General features: G+C 27.2%; 1 protein-coding gene across 8 annotated transcripts in view; it reads left to right on the top strand.

Moving 5' to 3' along the window:
* The window catches only part of Evi5 (ecotropic viral integration site 5), a 172,180-nt gene that overhangs the window by 58,952 nt on the left and 85,952 nt on the right, over nucleotides 1–27,276 (top strand). Inside the window, exon 3 of one of the 8 annotated variants that reach the window (XM_075302803.1) lies at nucleotides 11,125–11,167. The exons of the other annotated variants lie outside the window; for them this stretch is intronic. The gene's annotated coding sequence lies outside the window, so the exon portion shown is untranslated. The remainder of the gene's footprint in view (nucleotides 1–11,124; nucleotides 11,168–27,276) is intronic. 8 annotated transcript variants of the gene reach the window in all.

Raw genomic sequence — 27,276 nt, 5'->3', positions numbered from 1 at the left:
ATATATATAGAGCGATAAATCATAAATAAACTTTTGCGAAGTTTCCTTAAAATTGCTTCAGATTTAAATGTTTCCCATATTTTTTACAAACATTGTGTTCCACCCTAGTGCATTAGCCGACTTAAATTTTGAGTCTATAGATTTTGTAGAAGTCTATCAAATTTTGTCCAGATCGAGTGATATTTAAATTTATGTATTTGGGACAAACCTTTATATATAGCCCCCAACACATTTGACGGATGTGATATGGTATTGAAAATTTAGGTCTACAAAATGGTGCAGGGTATAATATAGTCGGCCCCGCCTGACTTTAGACTTTTCTTATTTGTTTTATTTATATTAATTTTTTTATTTGTCTAGGAAAGACAGCGATAAGGCGACAAGGCTCGGTATCCGTCTTAGGAATGGCTTGCTACACACGCAAAGAAAAAAAAAAAAAAAACGTTTGGAAAACGTGTACCGTAAACGTTTTTCTTTTGTTAGAGTTTTTTGAATTTCTTCGAAAATTTTAAATTTTTATCACCAAAAAAATTCGTTTGTTACAAAATTTTTACTATTTCAATAAAAAAGTTATTTTTGAAACAACAACACAGTCCATTTCGTGTATATCAAACACTGTTCTTTTCTGTCTTTAGGTCTTTAATAAGACACATTTTACAGTTCAAAATTTAATATAGTACAATGTAATGTTGAACATTTTTTCGGAATCTTTTTTTGTTTTTTTTTTTTTTTACATATATTCCAGATATATATGTAAAAAAAAAAAACAGAAAACAAAAACTTTGGTCGAAGCAGGGATCGAACCCACGACCCTTGGCATGCAAGTCGGACGTAGCAACCACTGCTCCACGGTGCCAAACTAAATGTTTGTTTCTGTAAAATAAACTTTTTTTATTCGGTTCGTGGGCGCCGCAAGCTATGCTATATAAATGTAGCTTATATGGATAATTATCTATTCATGACCATAACAGGTAATAGCTCAGTGGTTAGTGTGTTGGCTTACAAAGTGCATGGTCCGCGGTTCGATTCTCCGTCCAGGCGATAGGTAAAAAAAAATTAAAAATTTATAAAATCGTATAATTTCTTCTACATTGTTGATATTATAGGAAAAGGTGTTATGTTAAGAACTAAAAAACCTCGTGGATGTGAGAAAGATGTGAGGGAACATGCAGTTAGCAAGAAAACAATGTTTTTTTGAGTTAGTCTTTATGAAATTGTTTTTATATCCTGGAAAAGAATAAACGGTTATCACAAAAAGTATATACTTTTCTTCCAAATACACTTCCTTACAGCGAAAAGCAAATGAGAAACGAATTTTGTTTGTCTAAAATTTCGTTTGGGAGGAAATAATTATTTTTTGCGTGTAGCATAGCAATGACTACTTAACGCTGTTACGAGTTTTTTTTTAACATGAATGATCTCTGTTATTGAAATTTAGCATTAGAAACAAATTAACATAAATTGGTAGATGCAATATGAACAAATACGAAAAAAAATAATATATAAATGAAATGATGTGTATGATGTATTGGTCTGTTTCATTATTGTATATTTGTATTTAAAAAAAACATTTTGAACCTTCCACTCTCAATCATTCAATATAAAGTTCCTATAATTCATTAGAAAAAAAAAATCTCACTGAACCCATATTAGTGAAAATTTGTAAATTTTACCAATAATGCGCCCATCTTGGAGTATTTAATCCTCAATTCCAAAAAAAAAAACTAACTGTAACATTAATTCCCACCTTTTCCTACGTCTTAACGATGCATAACTTAATTATGTATAAGAAAATTGCATTAATTTAAATAAATGAATTTCTCTTTTCTATCCCATTAACATTGAGTAAGAAATGTAGCTGGAGTTTCCTCTTTTGGCCTCTGTTTTTACACAAATTGCACATTAATGCTTACCTTGGTAATCTCTTTCAGAGTAAAATAGTTTTCTCTTGCTATGGTCGGTCACTGACATCATTACGACTACAATTCATTGGAGTATCATAATAGGCACCCCACCCCTCCTTCTCCACCACCCACAAACAGGACGTCATCTACAAGTGTAAGTAGATGAGACACCGACTTCTGTAGTTGATAGTTAAAATATATTTTCATGACATTATGTGTAAGCCATGAACTCAATCTACAAAGAGATACTCTGGAGAATATCATTAATGGCAAATGGGTAAGGGAGAATGTAATTCCCCCCCCCCCCCCCCTCCATTGGTGATGATAATGGCGTAAAATATCCTTATTTTAGCTTGGAATGCCTGACCCCAATTCCTATATACACAAATGGTGTCCTTGATTATATGGAAAAATTTGTTATAAAAATAAAATAACTACACTACAAAAGTAAACCCCTTTAGATTAATCTGCTATCTATTCATATAAAGGTAACTTTTGTCTCTATTTCTCTCCTCTCTCCAAATCTCTCCATCTCTCTGTGCTTCTAAACCCATGACCTCTATTACTGTGTATTCCACACGTAATGTTTCTGGTATGTAAAAACAATTTTGGGAATGAGACTAAAAGCTTTAATGAATATTTGAAATATGTTTCAGAAAATTAATTTATAAAACATGACATTAATGGAATTACTTTACAAAGATATACTCATGGATATTCATATGGTTAATTTGTGGTTGTGTTTTAGGCGTGGCCATACTTTACTCAATACACTGAACCATAGAATATTTGAGAAGTAAATCGAATTTCAAAGACAATTTCGTTGAAATTTGATATTCAAATGAAATTTATTTTTTGTCGAAATTGTGCTTCAATAGGATATTTCAGATAAAATAAAAAATATATATTTTTGTAGAAATCCGATTTTCATAGAAAATTTCGTTGACATTCGATTCTCATGGATAACATTTTATTTTCATAGAAAATTTCGATAAAGTTTTATCGAAATTTTTAATTTTGTTGAAATTTGATTTTCATTAAAAATTCTTTAGTAATTGATTGTTCACAGAAATTTTTCGAAATTGGATTTTCATACAATATTTCAATGAAGTTTGGTGTCCAAATAAAATTATTCGATATTAAATGTTCATAGAAAATTTTCACAAAAATTTGATTTTGATAGAACACTTCCCCGGAATTGAGTTTTCATAGAAAGTTATGTCTAAATTAAATTTTCATAGAAAATTTCCTCAAAATTTGATTTTCATAGAAAATTTCGTCAAAAATTGGTTTTTGTTTTTTCATAGAAAATTTCCTCGAAATTTGATATTTATAGAAAATTTTGTCGAAATATGATTCTTATAGAAAATTTCGTCGAAATTTGATTCTTATAGAAAAGTTCGTCGAAATTTGATTCTTATAGAATAATGTCGTAAAAATTTAATTTTTATAGAATAATGTCGTAAAAATTTGATTTTCATAGAAAATTTCGTCGAAATTTAATTCTTATAGAAAATTTCGTCGAAATTTGATTTTTATAGAAAATTTTGTCAAAATTTGATTTTTATAGAAAATTTCGCCGAAATTTCATTTTTATAGAAAATTTCGCCAAAATTTCATTTTTATAGAGGCTAGGTTAGGTGGCAGCCCGGTGGCACTTAGACTATTCAGTCCATTGTGATACCACAGTGGTGAACTTCTCTCTTATCACTGAGTGCTGCCCGATTCCATGTTAAACTCAATGACGGAAAATTTCGTCGAAATCTGATTTTCACAGGAAATTTCGTCGAAATCTGATTTTCATAGAAAATTTCCTCGAAATTTGATTTTTGTTGAAAATTTTGTCGAAATTTGATTCTTATAGAAAATTTCGTCAAAATTTGATTCTTATAGAAAATTTCGTCGAAATTTGATTCTTATAGAATAATGTCGTAAAAATTTGATTTTCATAGAAAATTTCGTCGAAATTTAATTCTTATAGAAAATTTCGTCGAAATTTAATTTTTATAGAAAATTTCGTCGAAATTTGATTTTTATAGAAAATTCGTTGAAATTTCATTTTTATAGAAAATTTCGCCGAAATTTCATTTTTATAGAGGTTAGGTTAGGTGGCAGCCCGGTGGCACTTAGACTTTTCAGTCCATTGTGATACCACAGTGGTGAACTTCTCTCTTATCACTGAGTGCTGCCCGATTCCATGTTAAACTCAATGATGGAAAATTTCGTCGAAATCTGATTTTCACAGGAAATTTCGTCGAAATCTGATTTTCATAAAAATTTTGTTGAAATTTCATTCCATGGACAATATCGTTGAAATTGGATTACCATAGAAAATTTCGTCGAAATTTGTCGTAATTTGATTTTTATAGAAAATTTCGTCGAAATCTGATTTTAACAGGAAATTTCGTCGAAATCTCAAAATTTGATATTTAAAGAAGGTTAGGTTAGGTTAGGTATAGGTGGCAGCCTGATATTTCAGGCTCACTTAGACTATTCAGTCCATTGTGATACCACATTGGTGAACTTCTCTCTTATATTTAAAGAATAATGTCGTTAAAATTTTATTTTCATAGAAAATTTAGTAGAAATTTGATTTTTATAGAAAATTTTGTCGAAATTTGATTTTTATTTAAAATTTCGTCGAACTTTGATTTTTGTAGAGAATTTCGTCGAAGTTTGATTTTTATAGAGACTTTCGTTGAAATTTTATTTTTATAGAAAATTTCGTTGAAATCTGATTTTCACAGGAAAATTCGTCGAAATCTGATTTTAACAGGAAATTTCGTCGAAATCTCAAAATTTGATATTTATAGAATAATGTCGTTAAAATTTTATTTTCATAGAAAATTTAGTAGAAATTTGATTTTTATAGAAAATTTTGTCGAAATTGAATTTTTTAAGAAAAATGTCATCAAAATTTGATTTTCATAGAAAATGTCGTCGAAATTAGATTTCTATAAAAATAATTCTACGAAATTAGATTTTCATTGAAAATTTCGTCGAAATCTGATTTTCATAGAAAATTTCGCCAAAATTAAATTTTAACAAAAAAATTTTCGTTGGAATTAGATTTTCATAGAAAATTTCGTCGAAATTTTTAGATTTTCATAAAAAATCGTCGAAATTGAGTTTACAAAGACAATTTCTTCGAAATTAAACTTTCATAAAATATTCGTCGAAATCTTATTTTCAGAGAAAATTCCGTCAATATTTTATAAAAATAGTCGAATTTTGATTCACATTGAACATTTCGACGGAAATTGACTTTGATAGAAAATTTCATCAAATTGGATATTGATAAACATTTTCGTAATAAATGAATGTTCATAGTATTCTTTTCTGGCTATGAACCACAGTTCACTCTTTACCAGTGTCTACCTGTGAAATGTTACACTTACCTTGGTCGTTTTACCTTCGCTCTAATGTTCACCTTTGAGCATGAATTTAGTATGAATGAATACTTGATGGTGACGATAAAGTTTGATTCCCCACTTCTCCCCAAGCAAACATTGCAAAAGGATACGTAAGAGATAATCATAAAATGAAGTACCCTCCTCAAAATGCAATCTCAAGCCAAGCTGAAATGGCAAATAAAGATTCACAAAATATTTTAGCTCAAAAAAAAAAAAACGAAATAAACTTGAGCCAAAAATGAATGGAAACATGATACGACACCACTCCAAACAGAGTATAACAAAAAAAGCAAAAAAAATGCCTAGAGTTTTTGTTTGGGGCCAAGTTCTGTGTACTACTCTAGTGCGGTTAAGTTCTTTTGGTTTCGCTGCCGTCATCGGTTGTTTGTTGTATGAATTTTCCCCTAGTATTTGGTTGTTGTTCGGTATCTAACGAGGTATTCCTATGTTAGGAATTTTAACAAAAATTCTTTGGCTATAAAATAAAATATCAATTGTGACATTGACTTTAGCTTCAGCAAAGTTCTCATACAGTATTTTTTTCCAAAATTGAATTTTAAAGAAAATTTCGTTGAAATGTTATTTTAATAGTTGATCTTTTATTCATATGCTATGTTCATATGCTTTTTCATTAAAGTTAAACGTTAATGTTATCTCTAATGTTAATATATGTTAAGGAGATCTGACTTATATGTTACTATCATTGTTCTCCATACTCAATTTGTTATCTCACAAACAGGGTTGCCAATAAAATCTCAAGCAAAATCGTCATGGTTTTTCGAAGAAATCGTCATAATCATCAAAAAATCTGCAATGTAAATAATATTAAAACTAAAACTATTTTTTTGGTTAAAAACAAAAGTATTTATTTCATATAAAGAACAGAAAATGAACATACATAACAATGCACTTAAACAATAAAATTCAGTTTTGTATAAAAATAACATAAAACATTTTTATGCAATATAGTTACTAATTCAGTAAGATTTTTATTTGAAAATAAATATTTACGTATGTGTTGCCCCATTTTCCAAATTTGACCATAAAACTCTTATTGATTGACTCTCCAATTAAGAGGTACAATTTTCTATAGATATAATATTTACAAAACTCAATCTTCTATAGAAATACAATTTTGACGAAATTTTCTTAGAAATAAAATTTTGCAAAAATGTTCATTGAAATAAAATGTTGTATACCAAAAAACAAAATGTTCAAAATTTTTCTACGGATATAAAGTGTTGGTGAAAAAAAGAAACAACAATAACGATTGAAGAGAAGCCAACAATAACAAACAAAACGAATGAAGATAGAGGAAGCACGCTCAAAAACAAACCCAGCCAAATACATACAAATCGATGATTTGAGTTTGGCAAAGGAAAAGAGATATGCTGGCAAATTTGTTTAGGCAGTAGCCGACTATCAAACCCTTTTTCGGGAGGTTCAAGTGTAGTTCACGTTGGGTTGAGTGAATTACCCGAATTTATTCTGATAATTGGTTGATAGTTTTGCTGCAAGTAGAGGATGCTGATGAGGAATGTGGTAATTCCGAAACAGCTGTACATCCAACCATCTTGCAGTCTATAGGGCTTTGCCCAAATAAATTTGACAAGCATACTTTTCCTCTGTTGGTTAAGCTACACTTGTAGTTTAGTCAATGCATGGCTTTAAGCTGAGATCAAAAAAAGAAACAACAATAACGATTGAAGAGAAGCCAACAATAAAAAACGAAATAAAATTTTGATAAAATTTTCTATAGAAATAAAATGTTGACAAAATTTTCTATAGAAATAAAAGTTTGATAAAATTTTCAATAGAAATAAAATTTTGACAAAATTTTCTATAGAAATAAAATTTTGACAAAATTTTCTATAGAAATAAAATTTTGTAAAACTTTTCTTTAGAAAAAACATTTTGACAAAATTTTCTAGAGAAATAAAATTTTAACAAAATTCATAAATTCAATTTTGTATTCAATTTTGTATATATGTACAATTTTGTCAAATTTTTCTATAAAAATAAAATTTTGACAAAAATTTTCTATAAAAATAAAATTTTGGCAAACATTTTCTATAAAAATAAAATTATTTTATCAAAATTTTATTTTTATAAAAAAAATAAAATTTTTATAAAATATTCTATAAAAATAAAATTTTGACAAAATTTTTTATAGAACTAACATTTTAACAAAATTTTTTTATAGAAATAAAATTTTGACAAACATTTTCTATAAAAATAAAATTTTGGCAACAATTTTCTATAAAAATAAAATTTTGAAAAACTTTTCTTTAGAAAAAACATTTTGACAAATTTTTTTTATAAAAATAACATTTTAACAAAATTTTGTATATATATACAGTTTTGTCAAATTTTTATATAGAAATAAAATTTTGACAAAAATTTTCTATAAAAATAAAATTTTTGGCAAAAATTTTCTATAAAAATAAAATTATTTTGTCAAAATTTTATTTTTATAAAAAAAATAAAATTTTTATAAAATTGTCTATAGAAATAAAATTTTGACATTTTTTATAGAACTAACATTTTAACAAAATTTTTTTATAGAAATAAATAATAAACATTTTAACAAAATTTGTTTATAGAAATAAAATTTTGAAAAAATTTTCTATAGAAATAAAATTTTGACAAAATTTTCTATAGAAATAAAACTTGACAACATTTTCTATAGAAATAAAATTTTGAACAACTTTTCTTTAGAAAAAACATTGTGACGAAATATTTTATAGAAATAACATTTTAACAAAATTTTTTATGAAATAAAATTTTGTATATATATACAATTTTGAAAAAATTTTCTATAGAAATAAAATTTTGACAAAAATTTTCTATAAAAATAAAATTTTGGCAAAAATTTTCTATAAAAATAAAATTATTTTGTCAAAATGTTATTTTTATAAAAAAAAATAAATTTTTATAAAATATTCTATAGAAATAAAATTTTGACAAAATTTTTTATAGAACTAACATTTTAACAAAAATTTTTTATAGAAATAAAATTTTGACAACATTTTTAATAGAAATAAAATTTTGATAAAAATTTTCTATAAAAATAAAATTTTGGCAACAATTTTCTATAAAAATAAAATTTTGACAAAATTTTCTAGAGAAATAAAATTTTGACAAAATGTTTCTATAAAAATAAAATTTTGACAAAATATTCTATAGAAATAAAATTTTGACAACATTTTTTATAGAACTAACATTTTAACGAATTTTTTTTTTTAGAAATAAAACTTTGACAAAATTTTCTATAGAAATAAAATTTTGACAAAAATTTTCTATAGAAATTAAATTTTGACAAAATTTTCTAGAGAAATAAAATTTTAACAAAATTCATAAAATGGTTGAATTAGTATAACTTAATGTTATCATTTCCCAATCGACTAAAATGTATTTAAAATCGAAAATGAAATTACGCATCGCCATTTTGACGAAGGATGACTGTCCAGGGTTAACGTAAACCTGGTACGAATGGTTGAAAAATTGTGTAGTTTTTGTATTTGCGTATTCATTCGTTTTTTTTTTTCATGGAAGTCCGTTTCGAACTTGTTAAACTCAAATTCAATTTTCAAATTAAAATTATGCCATATTTGAAGTAAAAACCGTCTATAAAATCAAATCTTGAAGGTGTATACGTTTTGGCTTCATGTTCAAGTTACCAAAAATTATTGAAATTGAGGGCAATTAGATTAATTAGAATAGAATAAAAAAAGGGAACTGTTTTATAGGAAAAATGAACTACCACGCACGACAATTGAACTAAATTTTACTCCACATATTGAGATTTCCACAAAGCGTTGTTAAAACCAGGAAATGTTAATGCCCTGTTGTACTTTTTAACTGCAGTTCACGAAATTACCTCATATCATAGAAGAAAAAATTAACTAAAAGTAAAGAAGAAAATCATTGGCGCCAAATCATGACAATTTTAACCATACAGTAGTTCATTCTTACTGTTTTTGGGAATCGTACGAAAATCTTCATTTGTTTTAGTTCATATTGAACTTATGTGTACGGTCATTGAACTTTATACTAAGGTTTAGTTCATAAAATTTTTGAGACATACTTAAAAAAAGTAAGATTTCATTAAGCTGTGGAAATTTTTTTCCAATAAAAATAAGTTCAATTTAGCGTTAGTTTAACTACGGAAATTTTTTTCTGTGTATGTAAATAAATCGATTTTAAACTGGAATATTCTAACTGTAAGGGTAAAACGCTTTTATCGACTTTTGGCCAAAGACAAAATCTTTGTATCAAAGTAACGCGTCCGTCTTCTATGCTAAGCAAAACTCGCATTCCTATTTTAGGGAAATACAAAAACGTATACATTACTCTTAAAAAATCCCCTCAAACATGAAAAACACAATTTGCGTGGAAAAACCACATCTTGGCAACACTGCAATGAATGCAACATTTATGAAGAGTGACAACTCAATAATCGCGATTTTTCTTGGAGTTGTTAGAATTCAATAAATTTCAAATGCTTATCATGTAGATAAATTTAATTAATACGGAAGAATAACAAAAACATCATTGTTGATTTAAAACAGTAGCATCATATGATGAAAAAAGATTTAATTCAATGTAATAAGCTCCTAAGTACGCACGGAGAGAGAGAGAGAGAGAGCTAGAGTGAAGAGAGTGTCCTAATGAATATCAGTCACATTGCTTCTTCTTCGAGTAACTTTCTCTATATCTTTTTTTCGTGGTCTCACCTTACACGAATCCAAGTATTAGTTGTGTTATATTCTTTATTTTGTTATACGATTTTTTCGAATTTAATTTCAATTTATTGTATTTTTTTTACAAATTCAATAGATATTTATAACTCAGTGTGCATTGTGGATATAATTTATTGCCAATCGTCATAGCCTTTTGTGTTAAAATTTCAAGAATTCTCTGTTTTTTGTTGTTGTTGTTTGCAATTTTTTTTCTTTTCTTCATCAACCATCGTAGTTGCTTCTCTACATTTTTTTTCATGAATTCTAACCACAACAACACGTCTAACATCTCAGGCATGTAAACTTAACCAGCCATTCACAGCAAACAGCTATTAAGTCATCCAAAGCTCTTTCAACCAAGCAAGCATTCTCTCATTCATTCAACTACCATCATTTAGAGTAGCGGATTGCAAGTGAGGACTAAATACAGTTGCATTAGCTTTTGAAGATTTGTAAGAAGAAGCAGAAACGTAGAAATAAATATATTATTGAGTTTTTCTACATGTTTCGCCTCGTAACCGTAAAACTACATGCTCTAACAAGAAAACATAAGAACCCCACGTTCATATTACAGCAACTGCCTACTTTTGGCATCGAAGACATCGAATAAACCGCGTGTCCAAATGCAGCTATGTGGGGATACCTATAACAGGTTTCTGACTAATCGCCCAGCAGCCATGAGCAATAAGTGCTTGAATGATTTCGATTTTGGGCAAATCGGAATGAATGATAGAAATTCCAATGCCAATTCATATGGAGGCCATCTATATTTTTCAATGGAAATGTTGTGCATGAAAAGAAAATATTAAAATTAACCTAAAGAAATCGAAAAAAAAAATATTAGATTTTTTAACGCTAAAAAAATTAATTAGCACTAGTTAAAATTAATATTGCAATTCAGTTAATTTTTTTATTGGTCAAAATGATCACTTCTTTCAAGTTTCACTGTAAATAAAAAAAAATATTTTAAAACGGAATTTAATATTTTTTTCAAATTTATTTTAACAAATAATTTTTTATTTTTATATAATTATTAATCTCAAATTCCATTCATCTTTTTTCCAGGTAAACCTTCATGCATATTTTAAAGTCATTACTATAATATGATGTAAGTATTTCAATCATAAAATTATGTTTAGGATTTCATGGGCTTAACATTAATGTTGTACTATTTTATGGGCTCAATTATTATGTCTTTTATTCACGGAGGATACTTTTCGAAAATGTCGACTTTGTAATGCCACATAAATACATAATTTAAAATGCTTTCAAATTGCTTTGATATTTACACAGCATTAGAGAAAATTGTACATCACTTGTTTTTCTATCATTTTATTTCTGACATAATGGGTATTTGTATGTTATATGAATGCGAACAAAATGCTATAAACTGAACTAACAATGAGTTAGTTCTGTGTTGCAGAAGATCACAGTATCTTGAATTAGGAGTTGAGATTTAATTTTAGTTTTATGAAAATATTTATCAAAAATAAATTTTTATAAAATAATTTTTATAATTTTTTTTTTTTTAATTTAATTTTCATTGAAAATGCGATAAAATAGCAAATTTTACTGAAATTTGATTTTCATAGAAAATTTTGTCGAAATTTTATTTTACCAGAAAATTGAAATTGATTTTGATTTTCATAGAAAATTTCGTTGAATTTTGATTTTCATAGAAAATTTCGTTGAATTTTGATTTTCATAGAAAATGGCGTCGAAATTTGATTTTCACTGAACATTTCGTCGACATTTAGTTTTTATAGAAACTTTCATCGAAATTTAATTTTCATAGAAAATTTGTTATTTTTTTATAGAATATTTGATCGAATTTTATCAAATTCCTTCGATATTTGATTTTTAGAGAACATTTTGTCTAAATTTAATTTTCATATAAAATTAAATCGAAATTTGATTTTTATTGATTTTTTTTTTAAATTTGGTTTTCTAGAAAATTTTGTCGATATTTTATTAAAAAAATCTTCAAAATTTGATTTTCATGGAAAAATCCATCGAAATTAGATTTTCATCAATAACTCCGTCGAAATTGAGTTTTCAACGAAAATTTCGTATAAATTAGATTTTCATACAAAATTTCGTTGAAATTAAATTTTTATAGAAAATTTCGTCTAAATTTCATTTTCATAGAAAATTTCTTCAAAATTTGATGTTTATAGAATATTTTACCGAAATTTGGTTTTCGTTGCAAATTCCATCGATATTTGTTTTTTATAAAACATTTTGTCAAAATTTCCATCGAAATGAGATTTTCATAAATAACTCGGTCGAAATTGAGGTTTCATCGAAAATTTCGTATAAATTAGATTTTCATACAAAATTTCGTTTAAATTAAATTTTTATAGAAAATTTCGTCAAAATTTCATTTTCATAGAAAATTTCTTCAAAATTTTCGAAATTTGGTTTTCGTTGCAAATTCCATCGATATTTGTTTTTTATAGAAAATTTTGTCAAAATTTAATTTTTATAAATAATTAAATGGAAATTTCGTTTAAATTTGATTTTCTAAATAATTTCGTCGAAATTTGATTTTCATAGAAAATTTCTTCTACATTGGATTTTGATAGAAAATTTTGTCGAAATTTCATTTTTAAAAAATTTTCTGCAAAATTTGATTTTCATGGAAAATTCCATTGAAATTAGATTTTGATAAATAATTTCGTCGAAATTGAGTTTTCATAGAAAATTTCATGGACATTAGATTTTCATAGACAATTTCAAATTGTGTTTTCATAGAAAATTTCGTCGAAATTTTCATAGAACATTTCTTCAATATTTAATTTTCATAGAAAATTTTGTTAAATTTGATCTTTAAAGAAAATTTTTTCATAATTTGATTTTTATAGAAAATTTTGTCAAAATTTGATTTTCATAGAAAATTTAAGAGAAATTTGATTTTTATAGAAAATTTAGTCTAAATTTGGTTTTCTAGAAATTTTCATAGAAAATTTCTTCTACATTTAATTTTTATAAAAAATTCCATCGAAATTAAATTTTTATAAATAATTTCGTCGAAATTGATTTTCATAGACAATTTCAAATTGAGTGTTCGTAGAAAATTTCGTCGAAATTTGATTTTTATAGAAATTTTCGTTGAAAATAGATTTTATAGAAAATTAATTTTAATAGAAAATGTCATCGAAATTTGCTTTTCATAGAAAATTTCGTTGATATTTGATTTTCATAGAAAATTTTGTTGAAATTTGATTTTCTTAGATAATTTCGACGAAAATTGATTTTCATAATAAAATTCGACGACATATAATTTTCACATAAAATTTTGTTGAAATTTAATTTTCATAGAAAATTTCGTCGAAATTTGATTTTCATAGAAATTTTCGTCGAAATTTGATTTTCATAGAAAATTTTGTCGAAATTTGATTTTCATAGAAAATTTATTCGAAATTTGATTTTTATAGCAATTTTCGTTGAAATTAGTTTTTATAGAAAATTAATTTTCATAGAAAATGTCCTCGAAATTTGCTTTTCATAGAAAATTTCGTTGATATTTGATTTTCATAGAAAATTTCGTCGAAATTTGATTTTCATAGAAATTTTCGTCGAAATTTGATTTTCATAGAAAATTTTGTCGAAATTTGATTTTCATAGAAAATTTATTCGAAATTTGATTTTTATAGCAATTTTCGTTGAAATTAGATTTTATAGAAAATTAATTTTCATAGAAAATGTCCTCGAAATTTGCTTTTCATAGAAAATTTCGTTGATATTTGATTTTCATAGAAAATTTTGTTGAAATTTGATCTTCAAAGAAAATTTCTTCAAAATAAGCTTTTTATAGAAAAATTTATCGAAATTTTATTTTCGTAGAATATTCCATCGAAATTTTATTTTTATAGAAAATTTCGTCGACATATAATTTTCACATAAAACTTTGTTGAAATTTAATTTTCATAGAAAATTTCGTCGAAATGTTATTTTCTTAGATAATTTCAACGAAATTTGATTTTCATAGTGAATATAGACATATAATTTTCACATAAAACTTTGTTGAAATTTAATTTTCATAGAAAAATTCGTTGAAATTGAGTTTTCATAGAAAATTTCGTTGAAATTGAGTTTTCATAGAAAATTTGGTTCTCATAGATAATTTCGACGAAATTCTATTTTCATAGTGAATTTCGTCGACATTTAATTTGCACATAAAATTTTTGTTGAAATTTGATTTTCAAGAAAAATTTGTCCAAAAAAGTTTGATTTTCTTAGATAAATTCGACGAAATTTGATTTTCATAGTAAAATTCGACGACATAAAATTTTCACATAAAATTTTGTTGAAATTTAATTTTCATAGAAAAAATCGTCAAAAATTAATTTTCATAGATAATTTTGACGAAATTTGATTTTCATAGTAAAATTCGACGACATATAATTTTGACAAAAAATTTTGTTGAAATTTAATTTTCACAAAAAAATTCGTCGAAATTTGATTTTCATAGAAAATTTCTTCAAAATATGCTTTTTATAGAAAATTTCTTCGAAATTGAGTTTTCATAGAAAATTTCATTGAAATTGAATTTTCATAGAAAAATTCGTTGAAATTGAGTTGTCATAGAAAATTTCGTTGAAATTGTGTTTTCATAGAAAATTTCGTTGAAATTGATTTTTCATAGAAAATTTCGTCGAAATTTGATTTTCATAGTAAAATTTGTCGACATATAATTATACCCTTCACCACTACTGTGGTACAGGGTATAATAAGTTTGTGCATTTGTATGTAATGCCAAGAAGGAGTAATCATAGACCAACCTTTTAGTATACGGATCGGCTTAGAATTAAATTCTGAGTCGATTTAGCGATGTCCGTCTGTCTGTCTGTCTGTCCGTCTGTCTGTCTGTCTGTTGATGTATTTTTGTGTGCAAAGTACAGCTCGCAGTTTTAGTCCGATTGTCCTAAAATTTGGTATAGGGTCCTGTTTCGGCTCAAAGACGATCCCTATTGATTTTGGAAAAAATCGGTTCAGATTTAGATATAGCTGCCATATATATTTTTCACCGATCTGGTCATAATTGGCGTGTATATCAACCGATCTTCCTCAAATTCCGTACATCCGAATATTTTATGAGTCTCGAAAAACTTGCCAAATATCAGCCAAATCGGTTCAGATTTAGATATAGCTCCCATATATAGCTTTCGCCCGATTTACACTCATTTGCCCACAGAGGCCAATTTTTTGCACCGATTTAGTTGAAATTTTGCACAGGGAGTAGAATTAGCATTGTAGCTATACGTGCCAAATTTGGTTGGAATCGGTTCAGATTTGGATATATCTCCCATATATAGCTTTCGCCCGATTTACACTCATATGACCACAGAGGCCAATTTTTAACTCCGATTTAGTTAAAATTTTGCACAGGGAGTAGAATTAGCATTGTAACTATGCGCGCCAAATTTGGTTGAAATCAGTTCAGATTTGGATATATCTCCCATATATAGCTTTCGCCCGATTTACACTCATATGACCACAGAAGCCAATTTTTTGCTCCGATTTAGTTGAAATTTTGCACAGGGAGTAGAATTAGCATTCTAGCTATGCGTGCCAAATTTGGTTGAAATCGGTTCAGATTTAGATATATCTCCCATATATATGTTTTTCTGATTTCGACAAAAATGGTCAAAATACCAACATTTTTCTTGTAAAATCACCACTGCTTAGTCCAAAAGTTGTAACAATGACTCTAATTTTCCTAAACTTCTAATACATATATATCGAGCGGTAAATCATAAATAAACTTTTGCGAAGTTTCCTTAAAATTGCTTCAGATTTAAATGTTTCCCATATTTTTTTACTAAAATTGTGTTCCACCTTAGTGCATTAGCCAACTTAAATTTTGAGTCTATAGATTTTGTAAAAGTCTATCAAATTCTGTCCAAATGGAGTGATATTTAAATGTATGTATTTGGGACAAACCTTTATATATAGCACCCAACACATTTGACGGATGTGATATGGTACCGAAAATTTAGATCTACAAAGTGGTGCAGGGTATAATATAGTCGGCCCCGCCCGACTTTAGACTTTCCTTACTTGTTTTCATATAAAATTTTGTTGACATTTAATTTTCATAGAAAATTTCGTCGAAATTTGATTTTCATGGAAAATTTCGTCGAAGTTTGATTTTCATGGAAAATTTCGTCGAAATTTGATTTTAATGGAAAATGTATTTTTGCAAATTTATTAAAGCAAAAAACCCTTTTTTCGGGAATCAGAATTTATTCTTATAATTAGTTGATAGTTTCGCTGCAAGTAGAGGATGCTGATAAGAAATGTGGTAGTTCCAAAACTCCCGTCCATCCAACCATCTTGCAGTCGGAAGGGCTCTGCCCAAAATATATTTGACAAATTTACTTTTCCTCTGTTGGTAAAGCTACTCTTGTAGTTTAGTCAACGCATGGTAGTTTAGTCAACGCAAGCTGAAATCAAAAACAATAATGAAATTTTATTTTCATAAAAATTTTTTGTCGAAATTTGATTTTCATGCAAAATATCGTCAAAACAAAATTTTCTTTAAAATTTTATTTTCATAGAAATTTTCTGCCGAATTTTGATTTTCATAGGCATTTTTTTTGATTTTCATAGGCGTTTTCAACTCATTTTTTATATTTATAATGAACTTTATTGAACCAAATATGTTACATTTTGATCGACAACCTTTTGCTATTTTTCCGCTGCACTGAAACAAAAAAACATACTACAACATTTCCAATTAAAAACGTTGATTGAAGTTGATATAGTAAAAAATTAACTGCTACATTTCTTTAAACAAATATATTTTTGTTAAATTAATTGTGTGGTTAATATCATCATTTCGATTAAAAAATATTTGGAACATTACATTACATTAACAAACTCCTAATATTATTTTTTTGGGCATTAATTCTATTTGATTCGGGCGAGAAATTTTTCACTTTCATACCAGATATCAGCCTAGCAAATTTTTTTCTATAAATGTCTCTCTCTATATATTTGTCCCTGCACCATATTGATCTATAAATAAGCGATATACTTGTAGATGAAGTTACGGAATTAGGTTAATAATTTTCATTTTTTCTAAATTTCCCTACCAGTTAGAGTCACACTGTGAAATTTAGACTCTACCCCGTTATTGGTTTCCAATCAACTGCTTTCTCTTTGAAAAATCTTCCGCCATTTGTGCATTATAGCTACCGTTGGTGAGCAAACAATAAAATGGTGCATTTTAGTTTTTAATGGAACTCTTATATAAGGAAATGGAAAGATGAGACATGAAACGAGATGAGGGTAAATAGAACAACAGACATACATGGGGCTCTGGTATGATGAGCAAGTGTTGTCGTTTCAAGCGCTTATCATATCTGTGCGCACTTGAAAAATAGCCATCGTGATGATGATGATGGTGGGTGGTGGTACGTACTCATATTCGAAAGTATCAAAGCATTCATCCATCAATATCTCACTCCACCATGCTTGCATGCATTCTCCATCATATCCCTACAGACAACGGCAACAGCAGAAACAGAGGCATCAACAAAAACACACTTGTCGAATTATTAACCACTTTTGACTCTTGTGTTGTGTGTGCCTCTTGTGCCTCTCTTCTCAAAGCAAACAGAAGAAAAAAACTTATGAATGAATCAGACTGGAAACAAAGCTCATTTGCTCAATGCGTCCCTATGTCGTTGTATCTCTTTTTTTGTATATGTATTACACTCGCAATTTAGTATTTAATGGTGGTGGGGAGTTTGGACATTGGGTCGTATTGCATTTGATCAAAAGAACTCAAGAATGAATGTAAAAAGGTTCTCATTATTTCAGGTTAGGCTTTTCTAGAGCTAAGTCATAAACGTTTAAAAAAAATCTTCAATATGTTAACTCTGACAATTGAGCTCTCGACGTAGGGAATGTAATCAGAATGACATTTAGGAAAAAAATAAATTTTCTCACCTAACTCCTATCTCTGCTCTCGCTGTTATTGAATCTGGAAATGCTGGAGGGCGTTGTATATAAATTAAGAGGGCTACCACTACTCAAATATCGCTGTGTTTCTACTCGCCGATAGGTGGCGCCAGTCGTAAAATAAGATGTGATTGTGTTATATGTGTTTCTTGTCATTAATATTTTCCGTAAGTTAAGAGAAAATCTTTGTAAATTAATTTCGATAAACCGGAGTGATAACTTTAGCTTAATATCCAGGGTATACGCGGGTCGGCATCCTTGAAAAATGCGAAAGTATGCATTCGTAGGTTGGAAAAGAAGGACGATTTGACTGAAAGGAAAGTCTTGCGGGTCAAAAATGTTGAATAGCACGAAAACCGAAAGGAGGTTTCAAATATGCCGGTCAGCGAAGCAGGTCCTCTAGTAGAGACAATCGGATGGAATATGCTCTACTGTCTCCTTCTTCTTTCTGAAGGTAGAAAAGGTCTTTCGAGTGAAGAGGGATATGTCGGAAGATAACACCGGACACCTGGCCTTTAATCCAAGAAAACTATAATCCAAGAAAACCATTTTTTTCGGTTTTGAAAGCCGAAAAATCCGAGCTAAGCTTGAAAGTAGAGGTGTGCACGTGACACAAAATTGTCGTGACTCACGCGTGAGTCGTGGGTCACGCTCATGACAAGGGCGTGAGTGTGCGTGAGCGTGATTAACAAACCAAAATGTCGTGCGTAAGCGTGAATCACGAAAATAATATCTTCGTGAGTGTGCGTGAGTAAGGAATTACGCTCACGAAAATATTCCCGCTCACCAACATAAAACGCTTAAGAGTTAAATTCATTTAAAATTTTAGTGACACCTGGGATGTTCCGAATTTAAAAACGCTGTCGATTTTAATAATGCTCATGTTTTCAGACACGTCGCTAAGGTAAATTACCCATAAAATTATTTGTGAGTCACGACATTTTTCGTGAGTCACGATATTTTTCGTGAGTCACAGTATTTTTAGTAAGTTGCGACATTTTCGTGCGTGAGTCCTACCACAGAATATCGTGCGTGAGCAAGTTTTTTCGTCGTGAGTGTGCGTGAGCGTGAGTAAACTATTACTCACGTGCACACCTCTACTAGAAAGCCCTCGGAGAATGCCATCATCAAAACCATATCACGCAAGTGACCCTGTGGTATTTTGGCCCATTCCCGGCGAAGCACCTGGAATTGTATTTAGTACCAACCCCCCAAAATGTCCCAGGCACAAAAGTCCAACGGATTGAGATCCGGAGATTTTGGTGGCCATTTGGTGGTACAACTGAGGCGAGGAATCTCTGTTTTAAGTCATTCCTTTTTGAGACCACGGTTGATGAATACAATCACGGAACAACCATCAGCTAACGATGACTTCTGGTGTACATTTTCAGCTGGCTTCTTTAGCGAGAAAACCCGGACTTTTTGTTTTTTTCCCAAACTGCTGAATTTGGAATGGCTTCTTAGAGAAAGCCATACTCGGTAACTGGCCACTTTCGTGCACGCAGAGAAGAAACATGATTGCCACAATCATATTCGAAGAGCAAAATAATATGATAGCAGCTATTTTTGCGGCGACCATGTAACATTTTAACCTGCAACCATGTTGGCTCAGTGAACATGGTTCTAAGAAAAATACAATTGTCCTCATCTAAAATGTTATTATATTGATAAAAAGAATTTTGTTTCCATTAAAAGACAATGGTCACGATCTAAAATGTTATGTTATTCGTCAAAAATGTTTTTCTTCTAGTTAAAAGAACATGGTCACAACCTAAAATGTTTTGATTTTTATGAAAAAACTTTTTTCGTCGTAGAAAAAAGGACGCCACTTGAGAAAAGAAAACACAAAATCAACTTTATTTATTTGTTTTTATTTATTTATAAACTAATTCATTGTTTATTTGTATTTATAATGTCGTGCAAGCAAACTTCACATATTTTTACACACTCTAGTTTGGTTCAATTTCAACAATAAGTAATCATTCCATATTTACTTCGTGACCATCAAATGTACAAACGCAGACATCATGTAACTGCAAATAAAAATAAATTATATCATGTATCAAAATGCAGAACAAAAACCAGGTATATTTTTTCAATTACACTTTCCTTTTTTGTATTCACATAAAACCACGTGCCATTTCAGAATAAATAAATTAACACAAAACACAATAATTCCGTATTCTCCGTCCATTCCAAGAAACAATCAACACACGACTGACGCGCAAAATGAAAATCGTGTGTACCTGCTCAATGTTTTTATAAAATTCTTGTCGCTGCAAAAAAATTAAAAAATTAAATGGTCACGAAAACAATGTACATGGTCTTTATGGCCATGTAATGGTTGTAGACATGTCTATACGTAAACTATAAAAATATTTTTTTCTCTGCAAAAAAGTAAAAAAATTGAATGGTCAGATACATGATTTTCCTCACCATATAATGGTCTCAAATTCTATCATTTAAATAATAGAACATGTTTGCGGCATTTGAGAACCATTTAAATGCTTATTGCCAACATATATTTTTCTCCGCTCGAAAATTATTTTTACAAAGACAAAATACATGGTTTTCGCGACAATTACATACTCTAAATAAGCATTAAATGGATGCGGCAACCATGTCCAAACATGTTTTTTCTGTGCGTGTGTAAGCAAAGCAAAGCCTTGGCTGCTTCCAGTCAACTTTTTTTGGGCTTCGATGAGCTCCTGCACGTTTTGGAACTTTGCATGGCTTTAGCTCAACCTCATTTTGCGATATGTTCAGCTCACGAGCAAGTTTTCTGGATTTCGAACAAATCTGGTCACAATTTTGATATCAAACTCTTGTGTTGTTACCTTTTTGCGTCCATGGTAACGAGTACGAGTCCACGTCAACGGTACGAAAAACAAAAAAACATAGAAACAACCTGTTTTATAAGTCCAAAATTAATCGAATATGATGACGAAGAAAACTTCACTTGAAATTTCACTCGAAAACTTCACATTCTAATGAAAATAAGGGTGTCACAAAGATGTCTAGCTCACTTAGCTCTTAAGAGCATAGATACAATTTTTAAAGTTTAAAATCTCATATATATGATTATGGCACTAATCCCTAGTCACTATAACCTACAAAAAAAATCTCATCATATAATAGAGGGAGTGTCAATGATGTCTCACTCACTTAGCCCTTAAGAGCGTAACTTATATACACTGTGCTCTTTGAGATACCTATTAATATTTTGTCAGGCATGATGAGTTTTCTCAAAAGTACTCAACAATCATTCTCTCTGGAAATATCTAAAGACCTCTCAAAGATAACGGAGTTTTTAAAGTTAAAAATGACATTCTTAATGTCCATATTAGAGAGTGTAGTATGCTCTAATATTAATGCACACTTGAGTTACACACTCATGTTAAAGTACACTTGTACTTTAAAGCGCACATTAGAGACCATGGGGGCCATTACATCGAATATTACAGTGGATCGTTGAAAAAAGACAGATGTCCCCCCTTTGAAAAACAGCAACAGCTGACTTCCAATACAAAGAGCATATGTGTCGGTTTGCCGTATGTTGTGTGAGTTTAGATTTTGGCTATGAATGAAGATATACAAATCACGATTCCACTCTTCCGCAACGAGTAATGACACATTCAATTTCATTTGTCCACAATTTTGTGTGTCCACACTTCTATACTCGCCTACCATGAGAGGAAAAAGTACAGATTTTCAGGCTAATCTCAAACAAAAATAAATAAAAATATAATATAATAAAAATCAAAACCGATACAAATAACACTGAGTTCAAATTGTTTTTTTTTATATACTTGACCCTGCAAAATATTAAAATTAAAAAAAATTATATATATACAAATTTCATCATTTTCATTGAGCTTTCCCATTTTTTAATATGAATGGTATGCCTAACAGGTAAATAAACCAGAAATACTATTATTACCATTTGCCTGTTTCGGTATTTAGCTTAGATTTCATTCATTTCTCAATTACGTTGTATGTTTTGTGTATCTTATTCTTGTTTATTTTTTTTTCTATGGCTATGAAATAAATTTCTAGCTATAATTTGGTAAATAATTTCAATAACCGGTTACCAGTCACTAATAGAAAATTATGCTATTATTTCATTCAGAAAACAAGAGATAATTTGTTTAAAACAAATGAACTGAATTTCTTTTGCCTTTTTTTTAGGTGAAAGTGGTCTTATAAAAGAATTCATTACACTCGATGAAAGCAATTTTTTTTTAAGTGAGAAAGTTTGAAACCATTTAGATCTTGCTAAAGAATTTTAGGAAAAAATAAAATTGCAAATAAATCTAAAGAATTTGAATTGTTTTCTAAAAAATTATTTAATTTATTGCAGCTTCTATGCCCTCAAGCATTAAAATCGGGAGATCGGTCTACATGGGGGCTATATTAAAACGTGGACCTATATACATATACCTAATTTATATACATATACCTAATTTATATACATATACCTAATTTACCTTTAAGGCCCTAAAATAGCATTTCATGAAAATCGGATAAAAGTGGCTAAAGACCTCAAGAAGTCAAATCGGTGGAGCGGTTTATATGAGGCCTATATCGAAACATGGATCAATAGAGACCATCTTCAAACTAGAAAATTTTGTCAAAATTTTATTTCTATAGAAAATTTTTGTTAAAATGTTATTTCTATAGATTTTTTTTCAAAATTTTATTTCTATGGGATATTTTTTTCAAAATTGATTTCTATAGAAAATTTTGTCTAAATTTTATTTCTATAGAAAATTTTGTTAAAAATTTATTTCTATAGGAACTTTTGTCAAAATTTTATATCTATAGAAATTTTTTTTTAAAATTTTATTTTCTCAAGCATTAAAATCGGGAGATCGGTATATATGGGTGCTATATTAAAACGATGACCCTATATACATATACAGCACAGCCCTTTAAGGACCTAAAAAAATAATTCATGAAAATCGGATAAAAGTAGCTAAAGGGCTCAAGAAGTCGAATCGGTGGATTGGTTTATATGAGGCTTATATCGAAACACGGATCAATAGAGACCATCTTCAAACTAGAAAATTGTTTTCAAAATGTTATTTCTATAGAAAATTGTTGTTAAGATTTTATTACTATAGATTTTCTTTTTCAAAATTGTATTTCTATGTATTTTTTTCAAATTTTATTTATTTAGAAACATTTTATTTCCTTTTTTCGTAAGGTTCAAGTGTGGTTCATTGTTGGGTTTAATGAACTGCCTGAATTTATTCTGATAATTGGTTGATAGTTTTGCTGCAAGTAGTGGATGCTGATGAGGAATGTGGTAATTCCGAAACGTGCGTCCATCCAACCATCTTGCAGTCTATAGGGCTTTGCCCAAATAAATTTGGCAAGCATACTTTTCCTCTGTTGGTTACGCTACACTTGTAGTTTAGTCAATGCATGGTTTTAAGCTGAAACCAACAAAACAACAAAATTGTATTTCTATAGAAAATTTTGTTGCTATCAAAAATGTTGTCAAAATTTTATTTCTATAGAACATTTTTCCAAAATTTTATTTCTATAGAAAATTTTGTCAAAATTTTATTTCTATAGAAAATTTTGTCAATATTTTATTTCTATAGAAAATTTTGTCAAAATTTGTTGCTATAAAAAATGTCAAAATTTTATTTCTGTAGAATTTTTTTCAAAATAGACAATTTTACAAAATTTTACTTCTATAGAAAATTCTGTCAAAATTTTTGTTGCTATAAAATATTTTAGTTCTATAAAAAATTTTGTCCAAATTTTATTTCTATAGAAAATTTTGTCAAAATTTTATTTCTATAGAAAATGTTGTCAAAATTTTATTTCTATAGAAAATTTTGTTAAAATTTTATTCCTATAGAAAATTTTGTTAAAAAGTTATTTCTATAGAAAATTTTGTCAAAATTTTATTTCTATAGAAAATGTTGTTAAAATTTTATTTCTATAGAAATTTTGTCAAAATTTTTGTTGCTATAAAAAGTGTTGTCAAAATTTTATTTCTATAGAAAATTTTGTCAAAATTTTATTTCTATAGAAAATTTTGTCAAAATTTTATTTCTATAGAAAATTTTGTTAAAATTTTATTCCTATGGAAAATTTTTTTAAAAAGTTATTTCTATAAAAAATTTTGTCAAAATTTTATTTTGTCAAAATTTTATTTCTATAGAAAATTTTGTCAAAATTTTATTTCTATAGAAAATTTTGTCCAAATTTTATTTCTATAGAAAATTTTGTCAAAATTTTATTTCTATAGAACATTTTTTCAAAATTTTATTTCTAAAGAAAATGTTGTCAAAATTTTGTTTCTATAGAAAATTTTGTCAAAATTTCATTTCTATAGAACATTTGGTGAAAATTTTATTACTATAGAAAATTTTGTCAAAATTTCATTTCTATAGAAAATTTTGTCAAAATTTTATTGTTATAGAAAATTTTGTCAAAATTTTATTTCTATAGAAAATTTTGTCAAAATTTTATTTCTATAGAAAATTTTGTCAAAATTTTGTTTCTATAGAAAAATTTTGTAAATTTTTATTGCTATAAAAAATTTTGTAAATTTTTTTTTATAGAAAGTTTTGTCAAAATTTTAGTCCTATAGAAAATTTTGTCAAGATTTTATTTTTATAGAAAATTTTGTCAAAATTTTATTTCTATAGAAAATTCCGTCAACATTTGTGTTGCTATAAAATTTTTTTTTCAAAATTTTAGTTCTATAGAAAATTTTGTCAAAATTTTTGTTGCTATAAAAAATTTTGTCAAAATTTTATTTCTATAGAAAATTTTGTTAAAATTTTATTCCTATGGAAAATTTTATTAAAAATTTATTTCTATAGAAAATGTCAAAATTTTATTTATATAGCTTTTTTTCAAAATTTTATTTCTATGGGAAATTTTTTCCAAATTTTATTTATTTAGAAAATTTTGTCATCATTTTATTTCTATAGAATTTTTTTTAAAAATTTTATTTCGATGTTAAATTTTTGCAAAATTTATTTCTATAGAAAATTTTGTCAAAATTTTATTTGTATAGAAAAATTTTATTTCTATGGAAAATTTTGTCAAAATTTTTGTTGCTATAAAAAATTTTGTCAAAATTTTATTTCTATAGCAAATTTTATTCCTATGGAAAATTTTATTAAAAATTTATTTCTATAGAAAATTTTGTCAAAATTTTATTTCTATAGAAAATTTTGTTAAAATTTTATTTTTATAGAACATTTTTTCAAAATTTTATTTCTAAAATTTTATTCTTATAGAAAATTTTGTTAAAAGTTTATTTCTATAGAAAATTTTGTCAAAATTTCATTTCTATAGAAAATTTTTTCAAAATTTTTGTTGCTATAAAAAATTTTGTAATTTTTTTTCTATAGAAAATTTTGTCAAAATTCTAGTCCTATAGAAAATTTTGTCAAAATTCCAATCCTATAGAAAATTTTGTCAAAATTCTAGTCCTATAGAAAATTTTGTCAAAATTTTATTCTTATAGAAAATTTTGTCAAAATTTTATTTCTATAGAAAAATTTGTCAAAATTTTTGTTGCTATAAAAAATTTTGTAATTTTTTTTCTATAGAAAATTTTGTCAAAATTCTAGTCCTATAGAAAATTTTGTCAAAATTCCAATCCTATAGAAAATTCTAGTCCTATAGAAAATTTTGTCAACATTTTATTCTTATAGAAAATTTTGTCAAAATTTTATTTCTATAGAAAAATTTGTCAAAATTTTTGTTGCTATAAAAAATTTTGTAATTTTTTTTCTATAGAAAATTTTGTCAAAATTCTAGTCCTATAGAAAATGTTGTCAAAATTTTATTCTTATAGAAAATTTAGTCAAAATTTTATTTCTATGGAAAATTTTGTCAAAATTTTATTTCTATAGAAAATTTTGTCAACATTTTATTCTTATAGAAAATTTTGTCAACATTTTTTTTTCTATAGAAAATTTTGTGAACATTTTTGTTGCTATAAAAAATTTTGTCGAAATTTTATTTCTATAGAAAATTTTGTCAAATTTTTTTTTCTATAGAAAATTTTTATCAAAATTGTATTTCTATAGAAAATTTTGTCAAAATTTTATTTCTATAGAACATTTTTATCAAAATTTTATTTCTATAGAAAATTTGTACCAAAATTTTATTTCTATAGAAAATTTGTATCAAAATTTTATTTTTATAGAAAATTTGTATCAAAGTTTTTTATATATAATTTTTTCAAAATTTTATTTCTATAGAACATTTTTATCAACAGTTTGTTTCTATAGAATGTTTGTCAAATTTTATTTCTATGGACAATTTTGTAATTAACTTTAAACAATTTCCATTTCCATATCTCAGCGGAAGTAATGGTAGTAAGTTTCATTTTCGAGGTTCTAAATTTGCCAAATTGACAACTAAAACAATTCATTCATTGTTGGATACACATTGCAGTTGACCCAAATCCATTTGATAACATTTATTTAATTAGTCAATTCTGGCAATTTGGGTTTTTTTGTGGGTTAGGAATTAAAATAGATAGAAAAGCTTATTTAAGTTAAAAAAAAAATATTCGAAATCTTCATTCAAGTTAAAACAACAATGAGAATATTAATGAAAACTATTTTACTATTTAAGTAGAAGGATGGATTTACTGACTACTAAAAAAAATCATAATAATAATAATGATTGAATATGAGTTCAAAGGATGTACTGAGCTAGAAAAAGATGGTGTAAATATGATTAATTTTGGTTTATTTACTAATTTTATTAATGACTTTCTTTAATAACGTTTTTCCGAATTACATCTTTTCAATTTACCTCCAATTCGAAGGCTCTTTAAGTTTACTTTAATTTGTATCAATTGATTACTAAGAGTGATAGCCCAGTATAATGGATATCAACTTGATGTTGATGTCTAAAATATCTAAAAATTAAATTCATTTGTAGTATTTTTAGCTTTTAAGATATTTTCATGCCATTTTGTTTTCTTTGGCGCGAGAGAAACTAGTATTTTATTTTTTTGTTTATTTAAGCACAAAACATGTGTTTGGAATAATATTATAAAATAAAAAATTTGTTTACGTTTTTTCTTGTTGGGGGCATCATAAAAATCAGAAACATTGTTTTGTTATAGACATTATAAACAAGTGTTTTTGTACGATAAAAATCTATTTGATATAAAGAAGTTCGTTTTTAAACCACATCTATAGGTTTCAAATATTTGCCAAAATACAATAGTTCATAAAATGGCTTTTTATTTTA

The sequence above is a fragment of the Haematobia irritans genome, chromosome 3 (genome assembly GCF_050003625.1).
Source record: "Haematobia irritans isolate KBUSLIRL chromosome 3, ASM5000362v1, whole genome shotgun sequence".
NCBI lineage: Eukaryota > Metazoa > Arthropoda > Insecta > Diptera > Muscidae > Haematobia > Haematobia irritans.
This window is presented reverse-complemented; position numbering and strand designations above follow the sequence as displayed.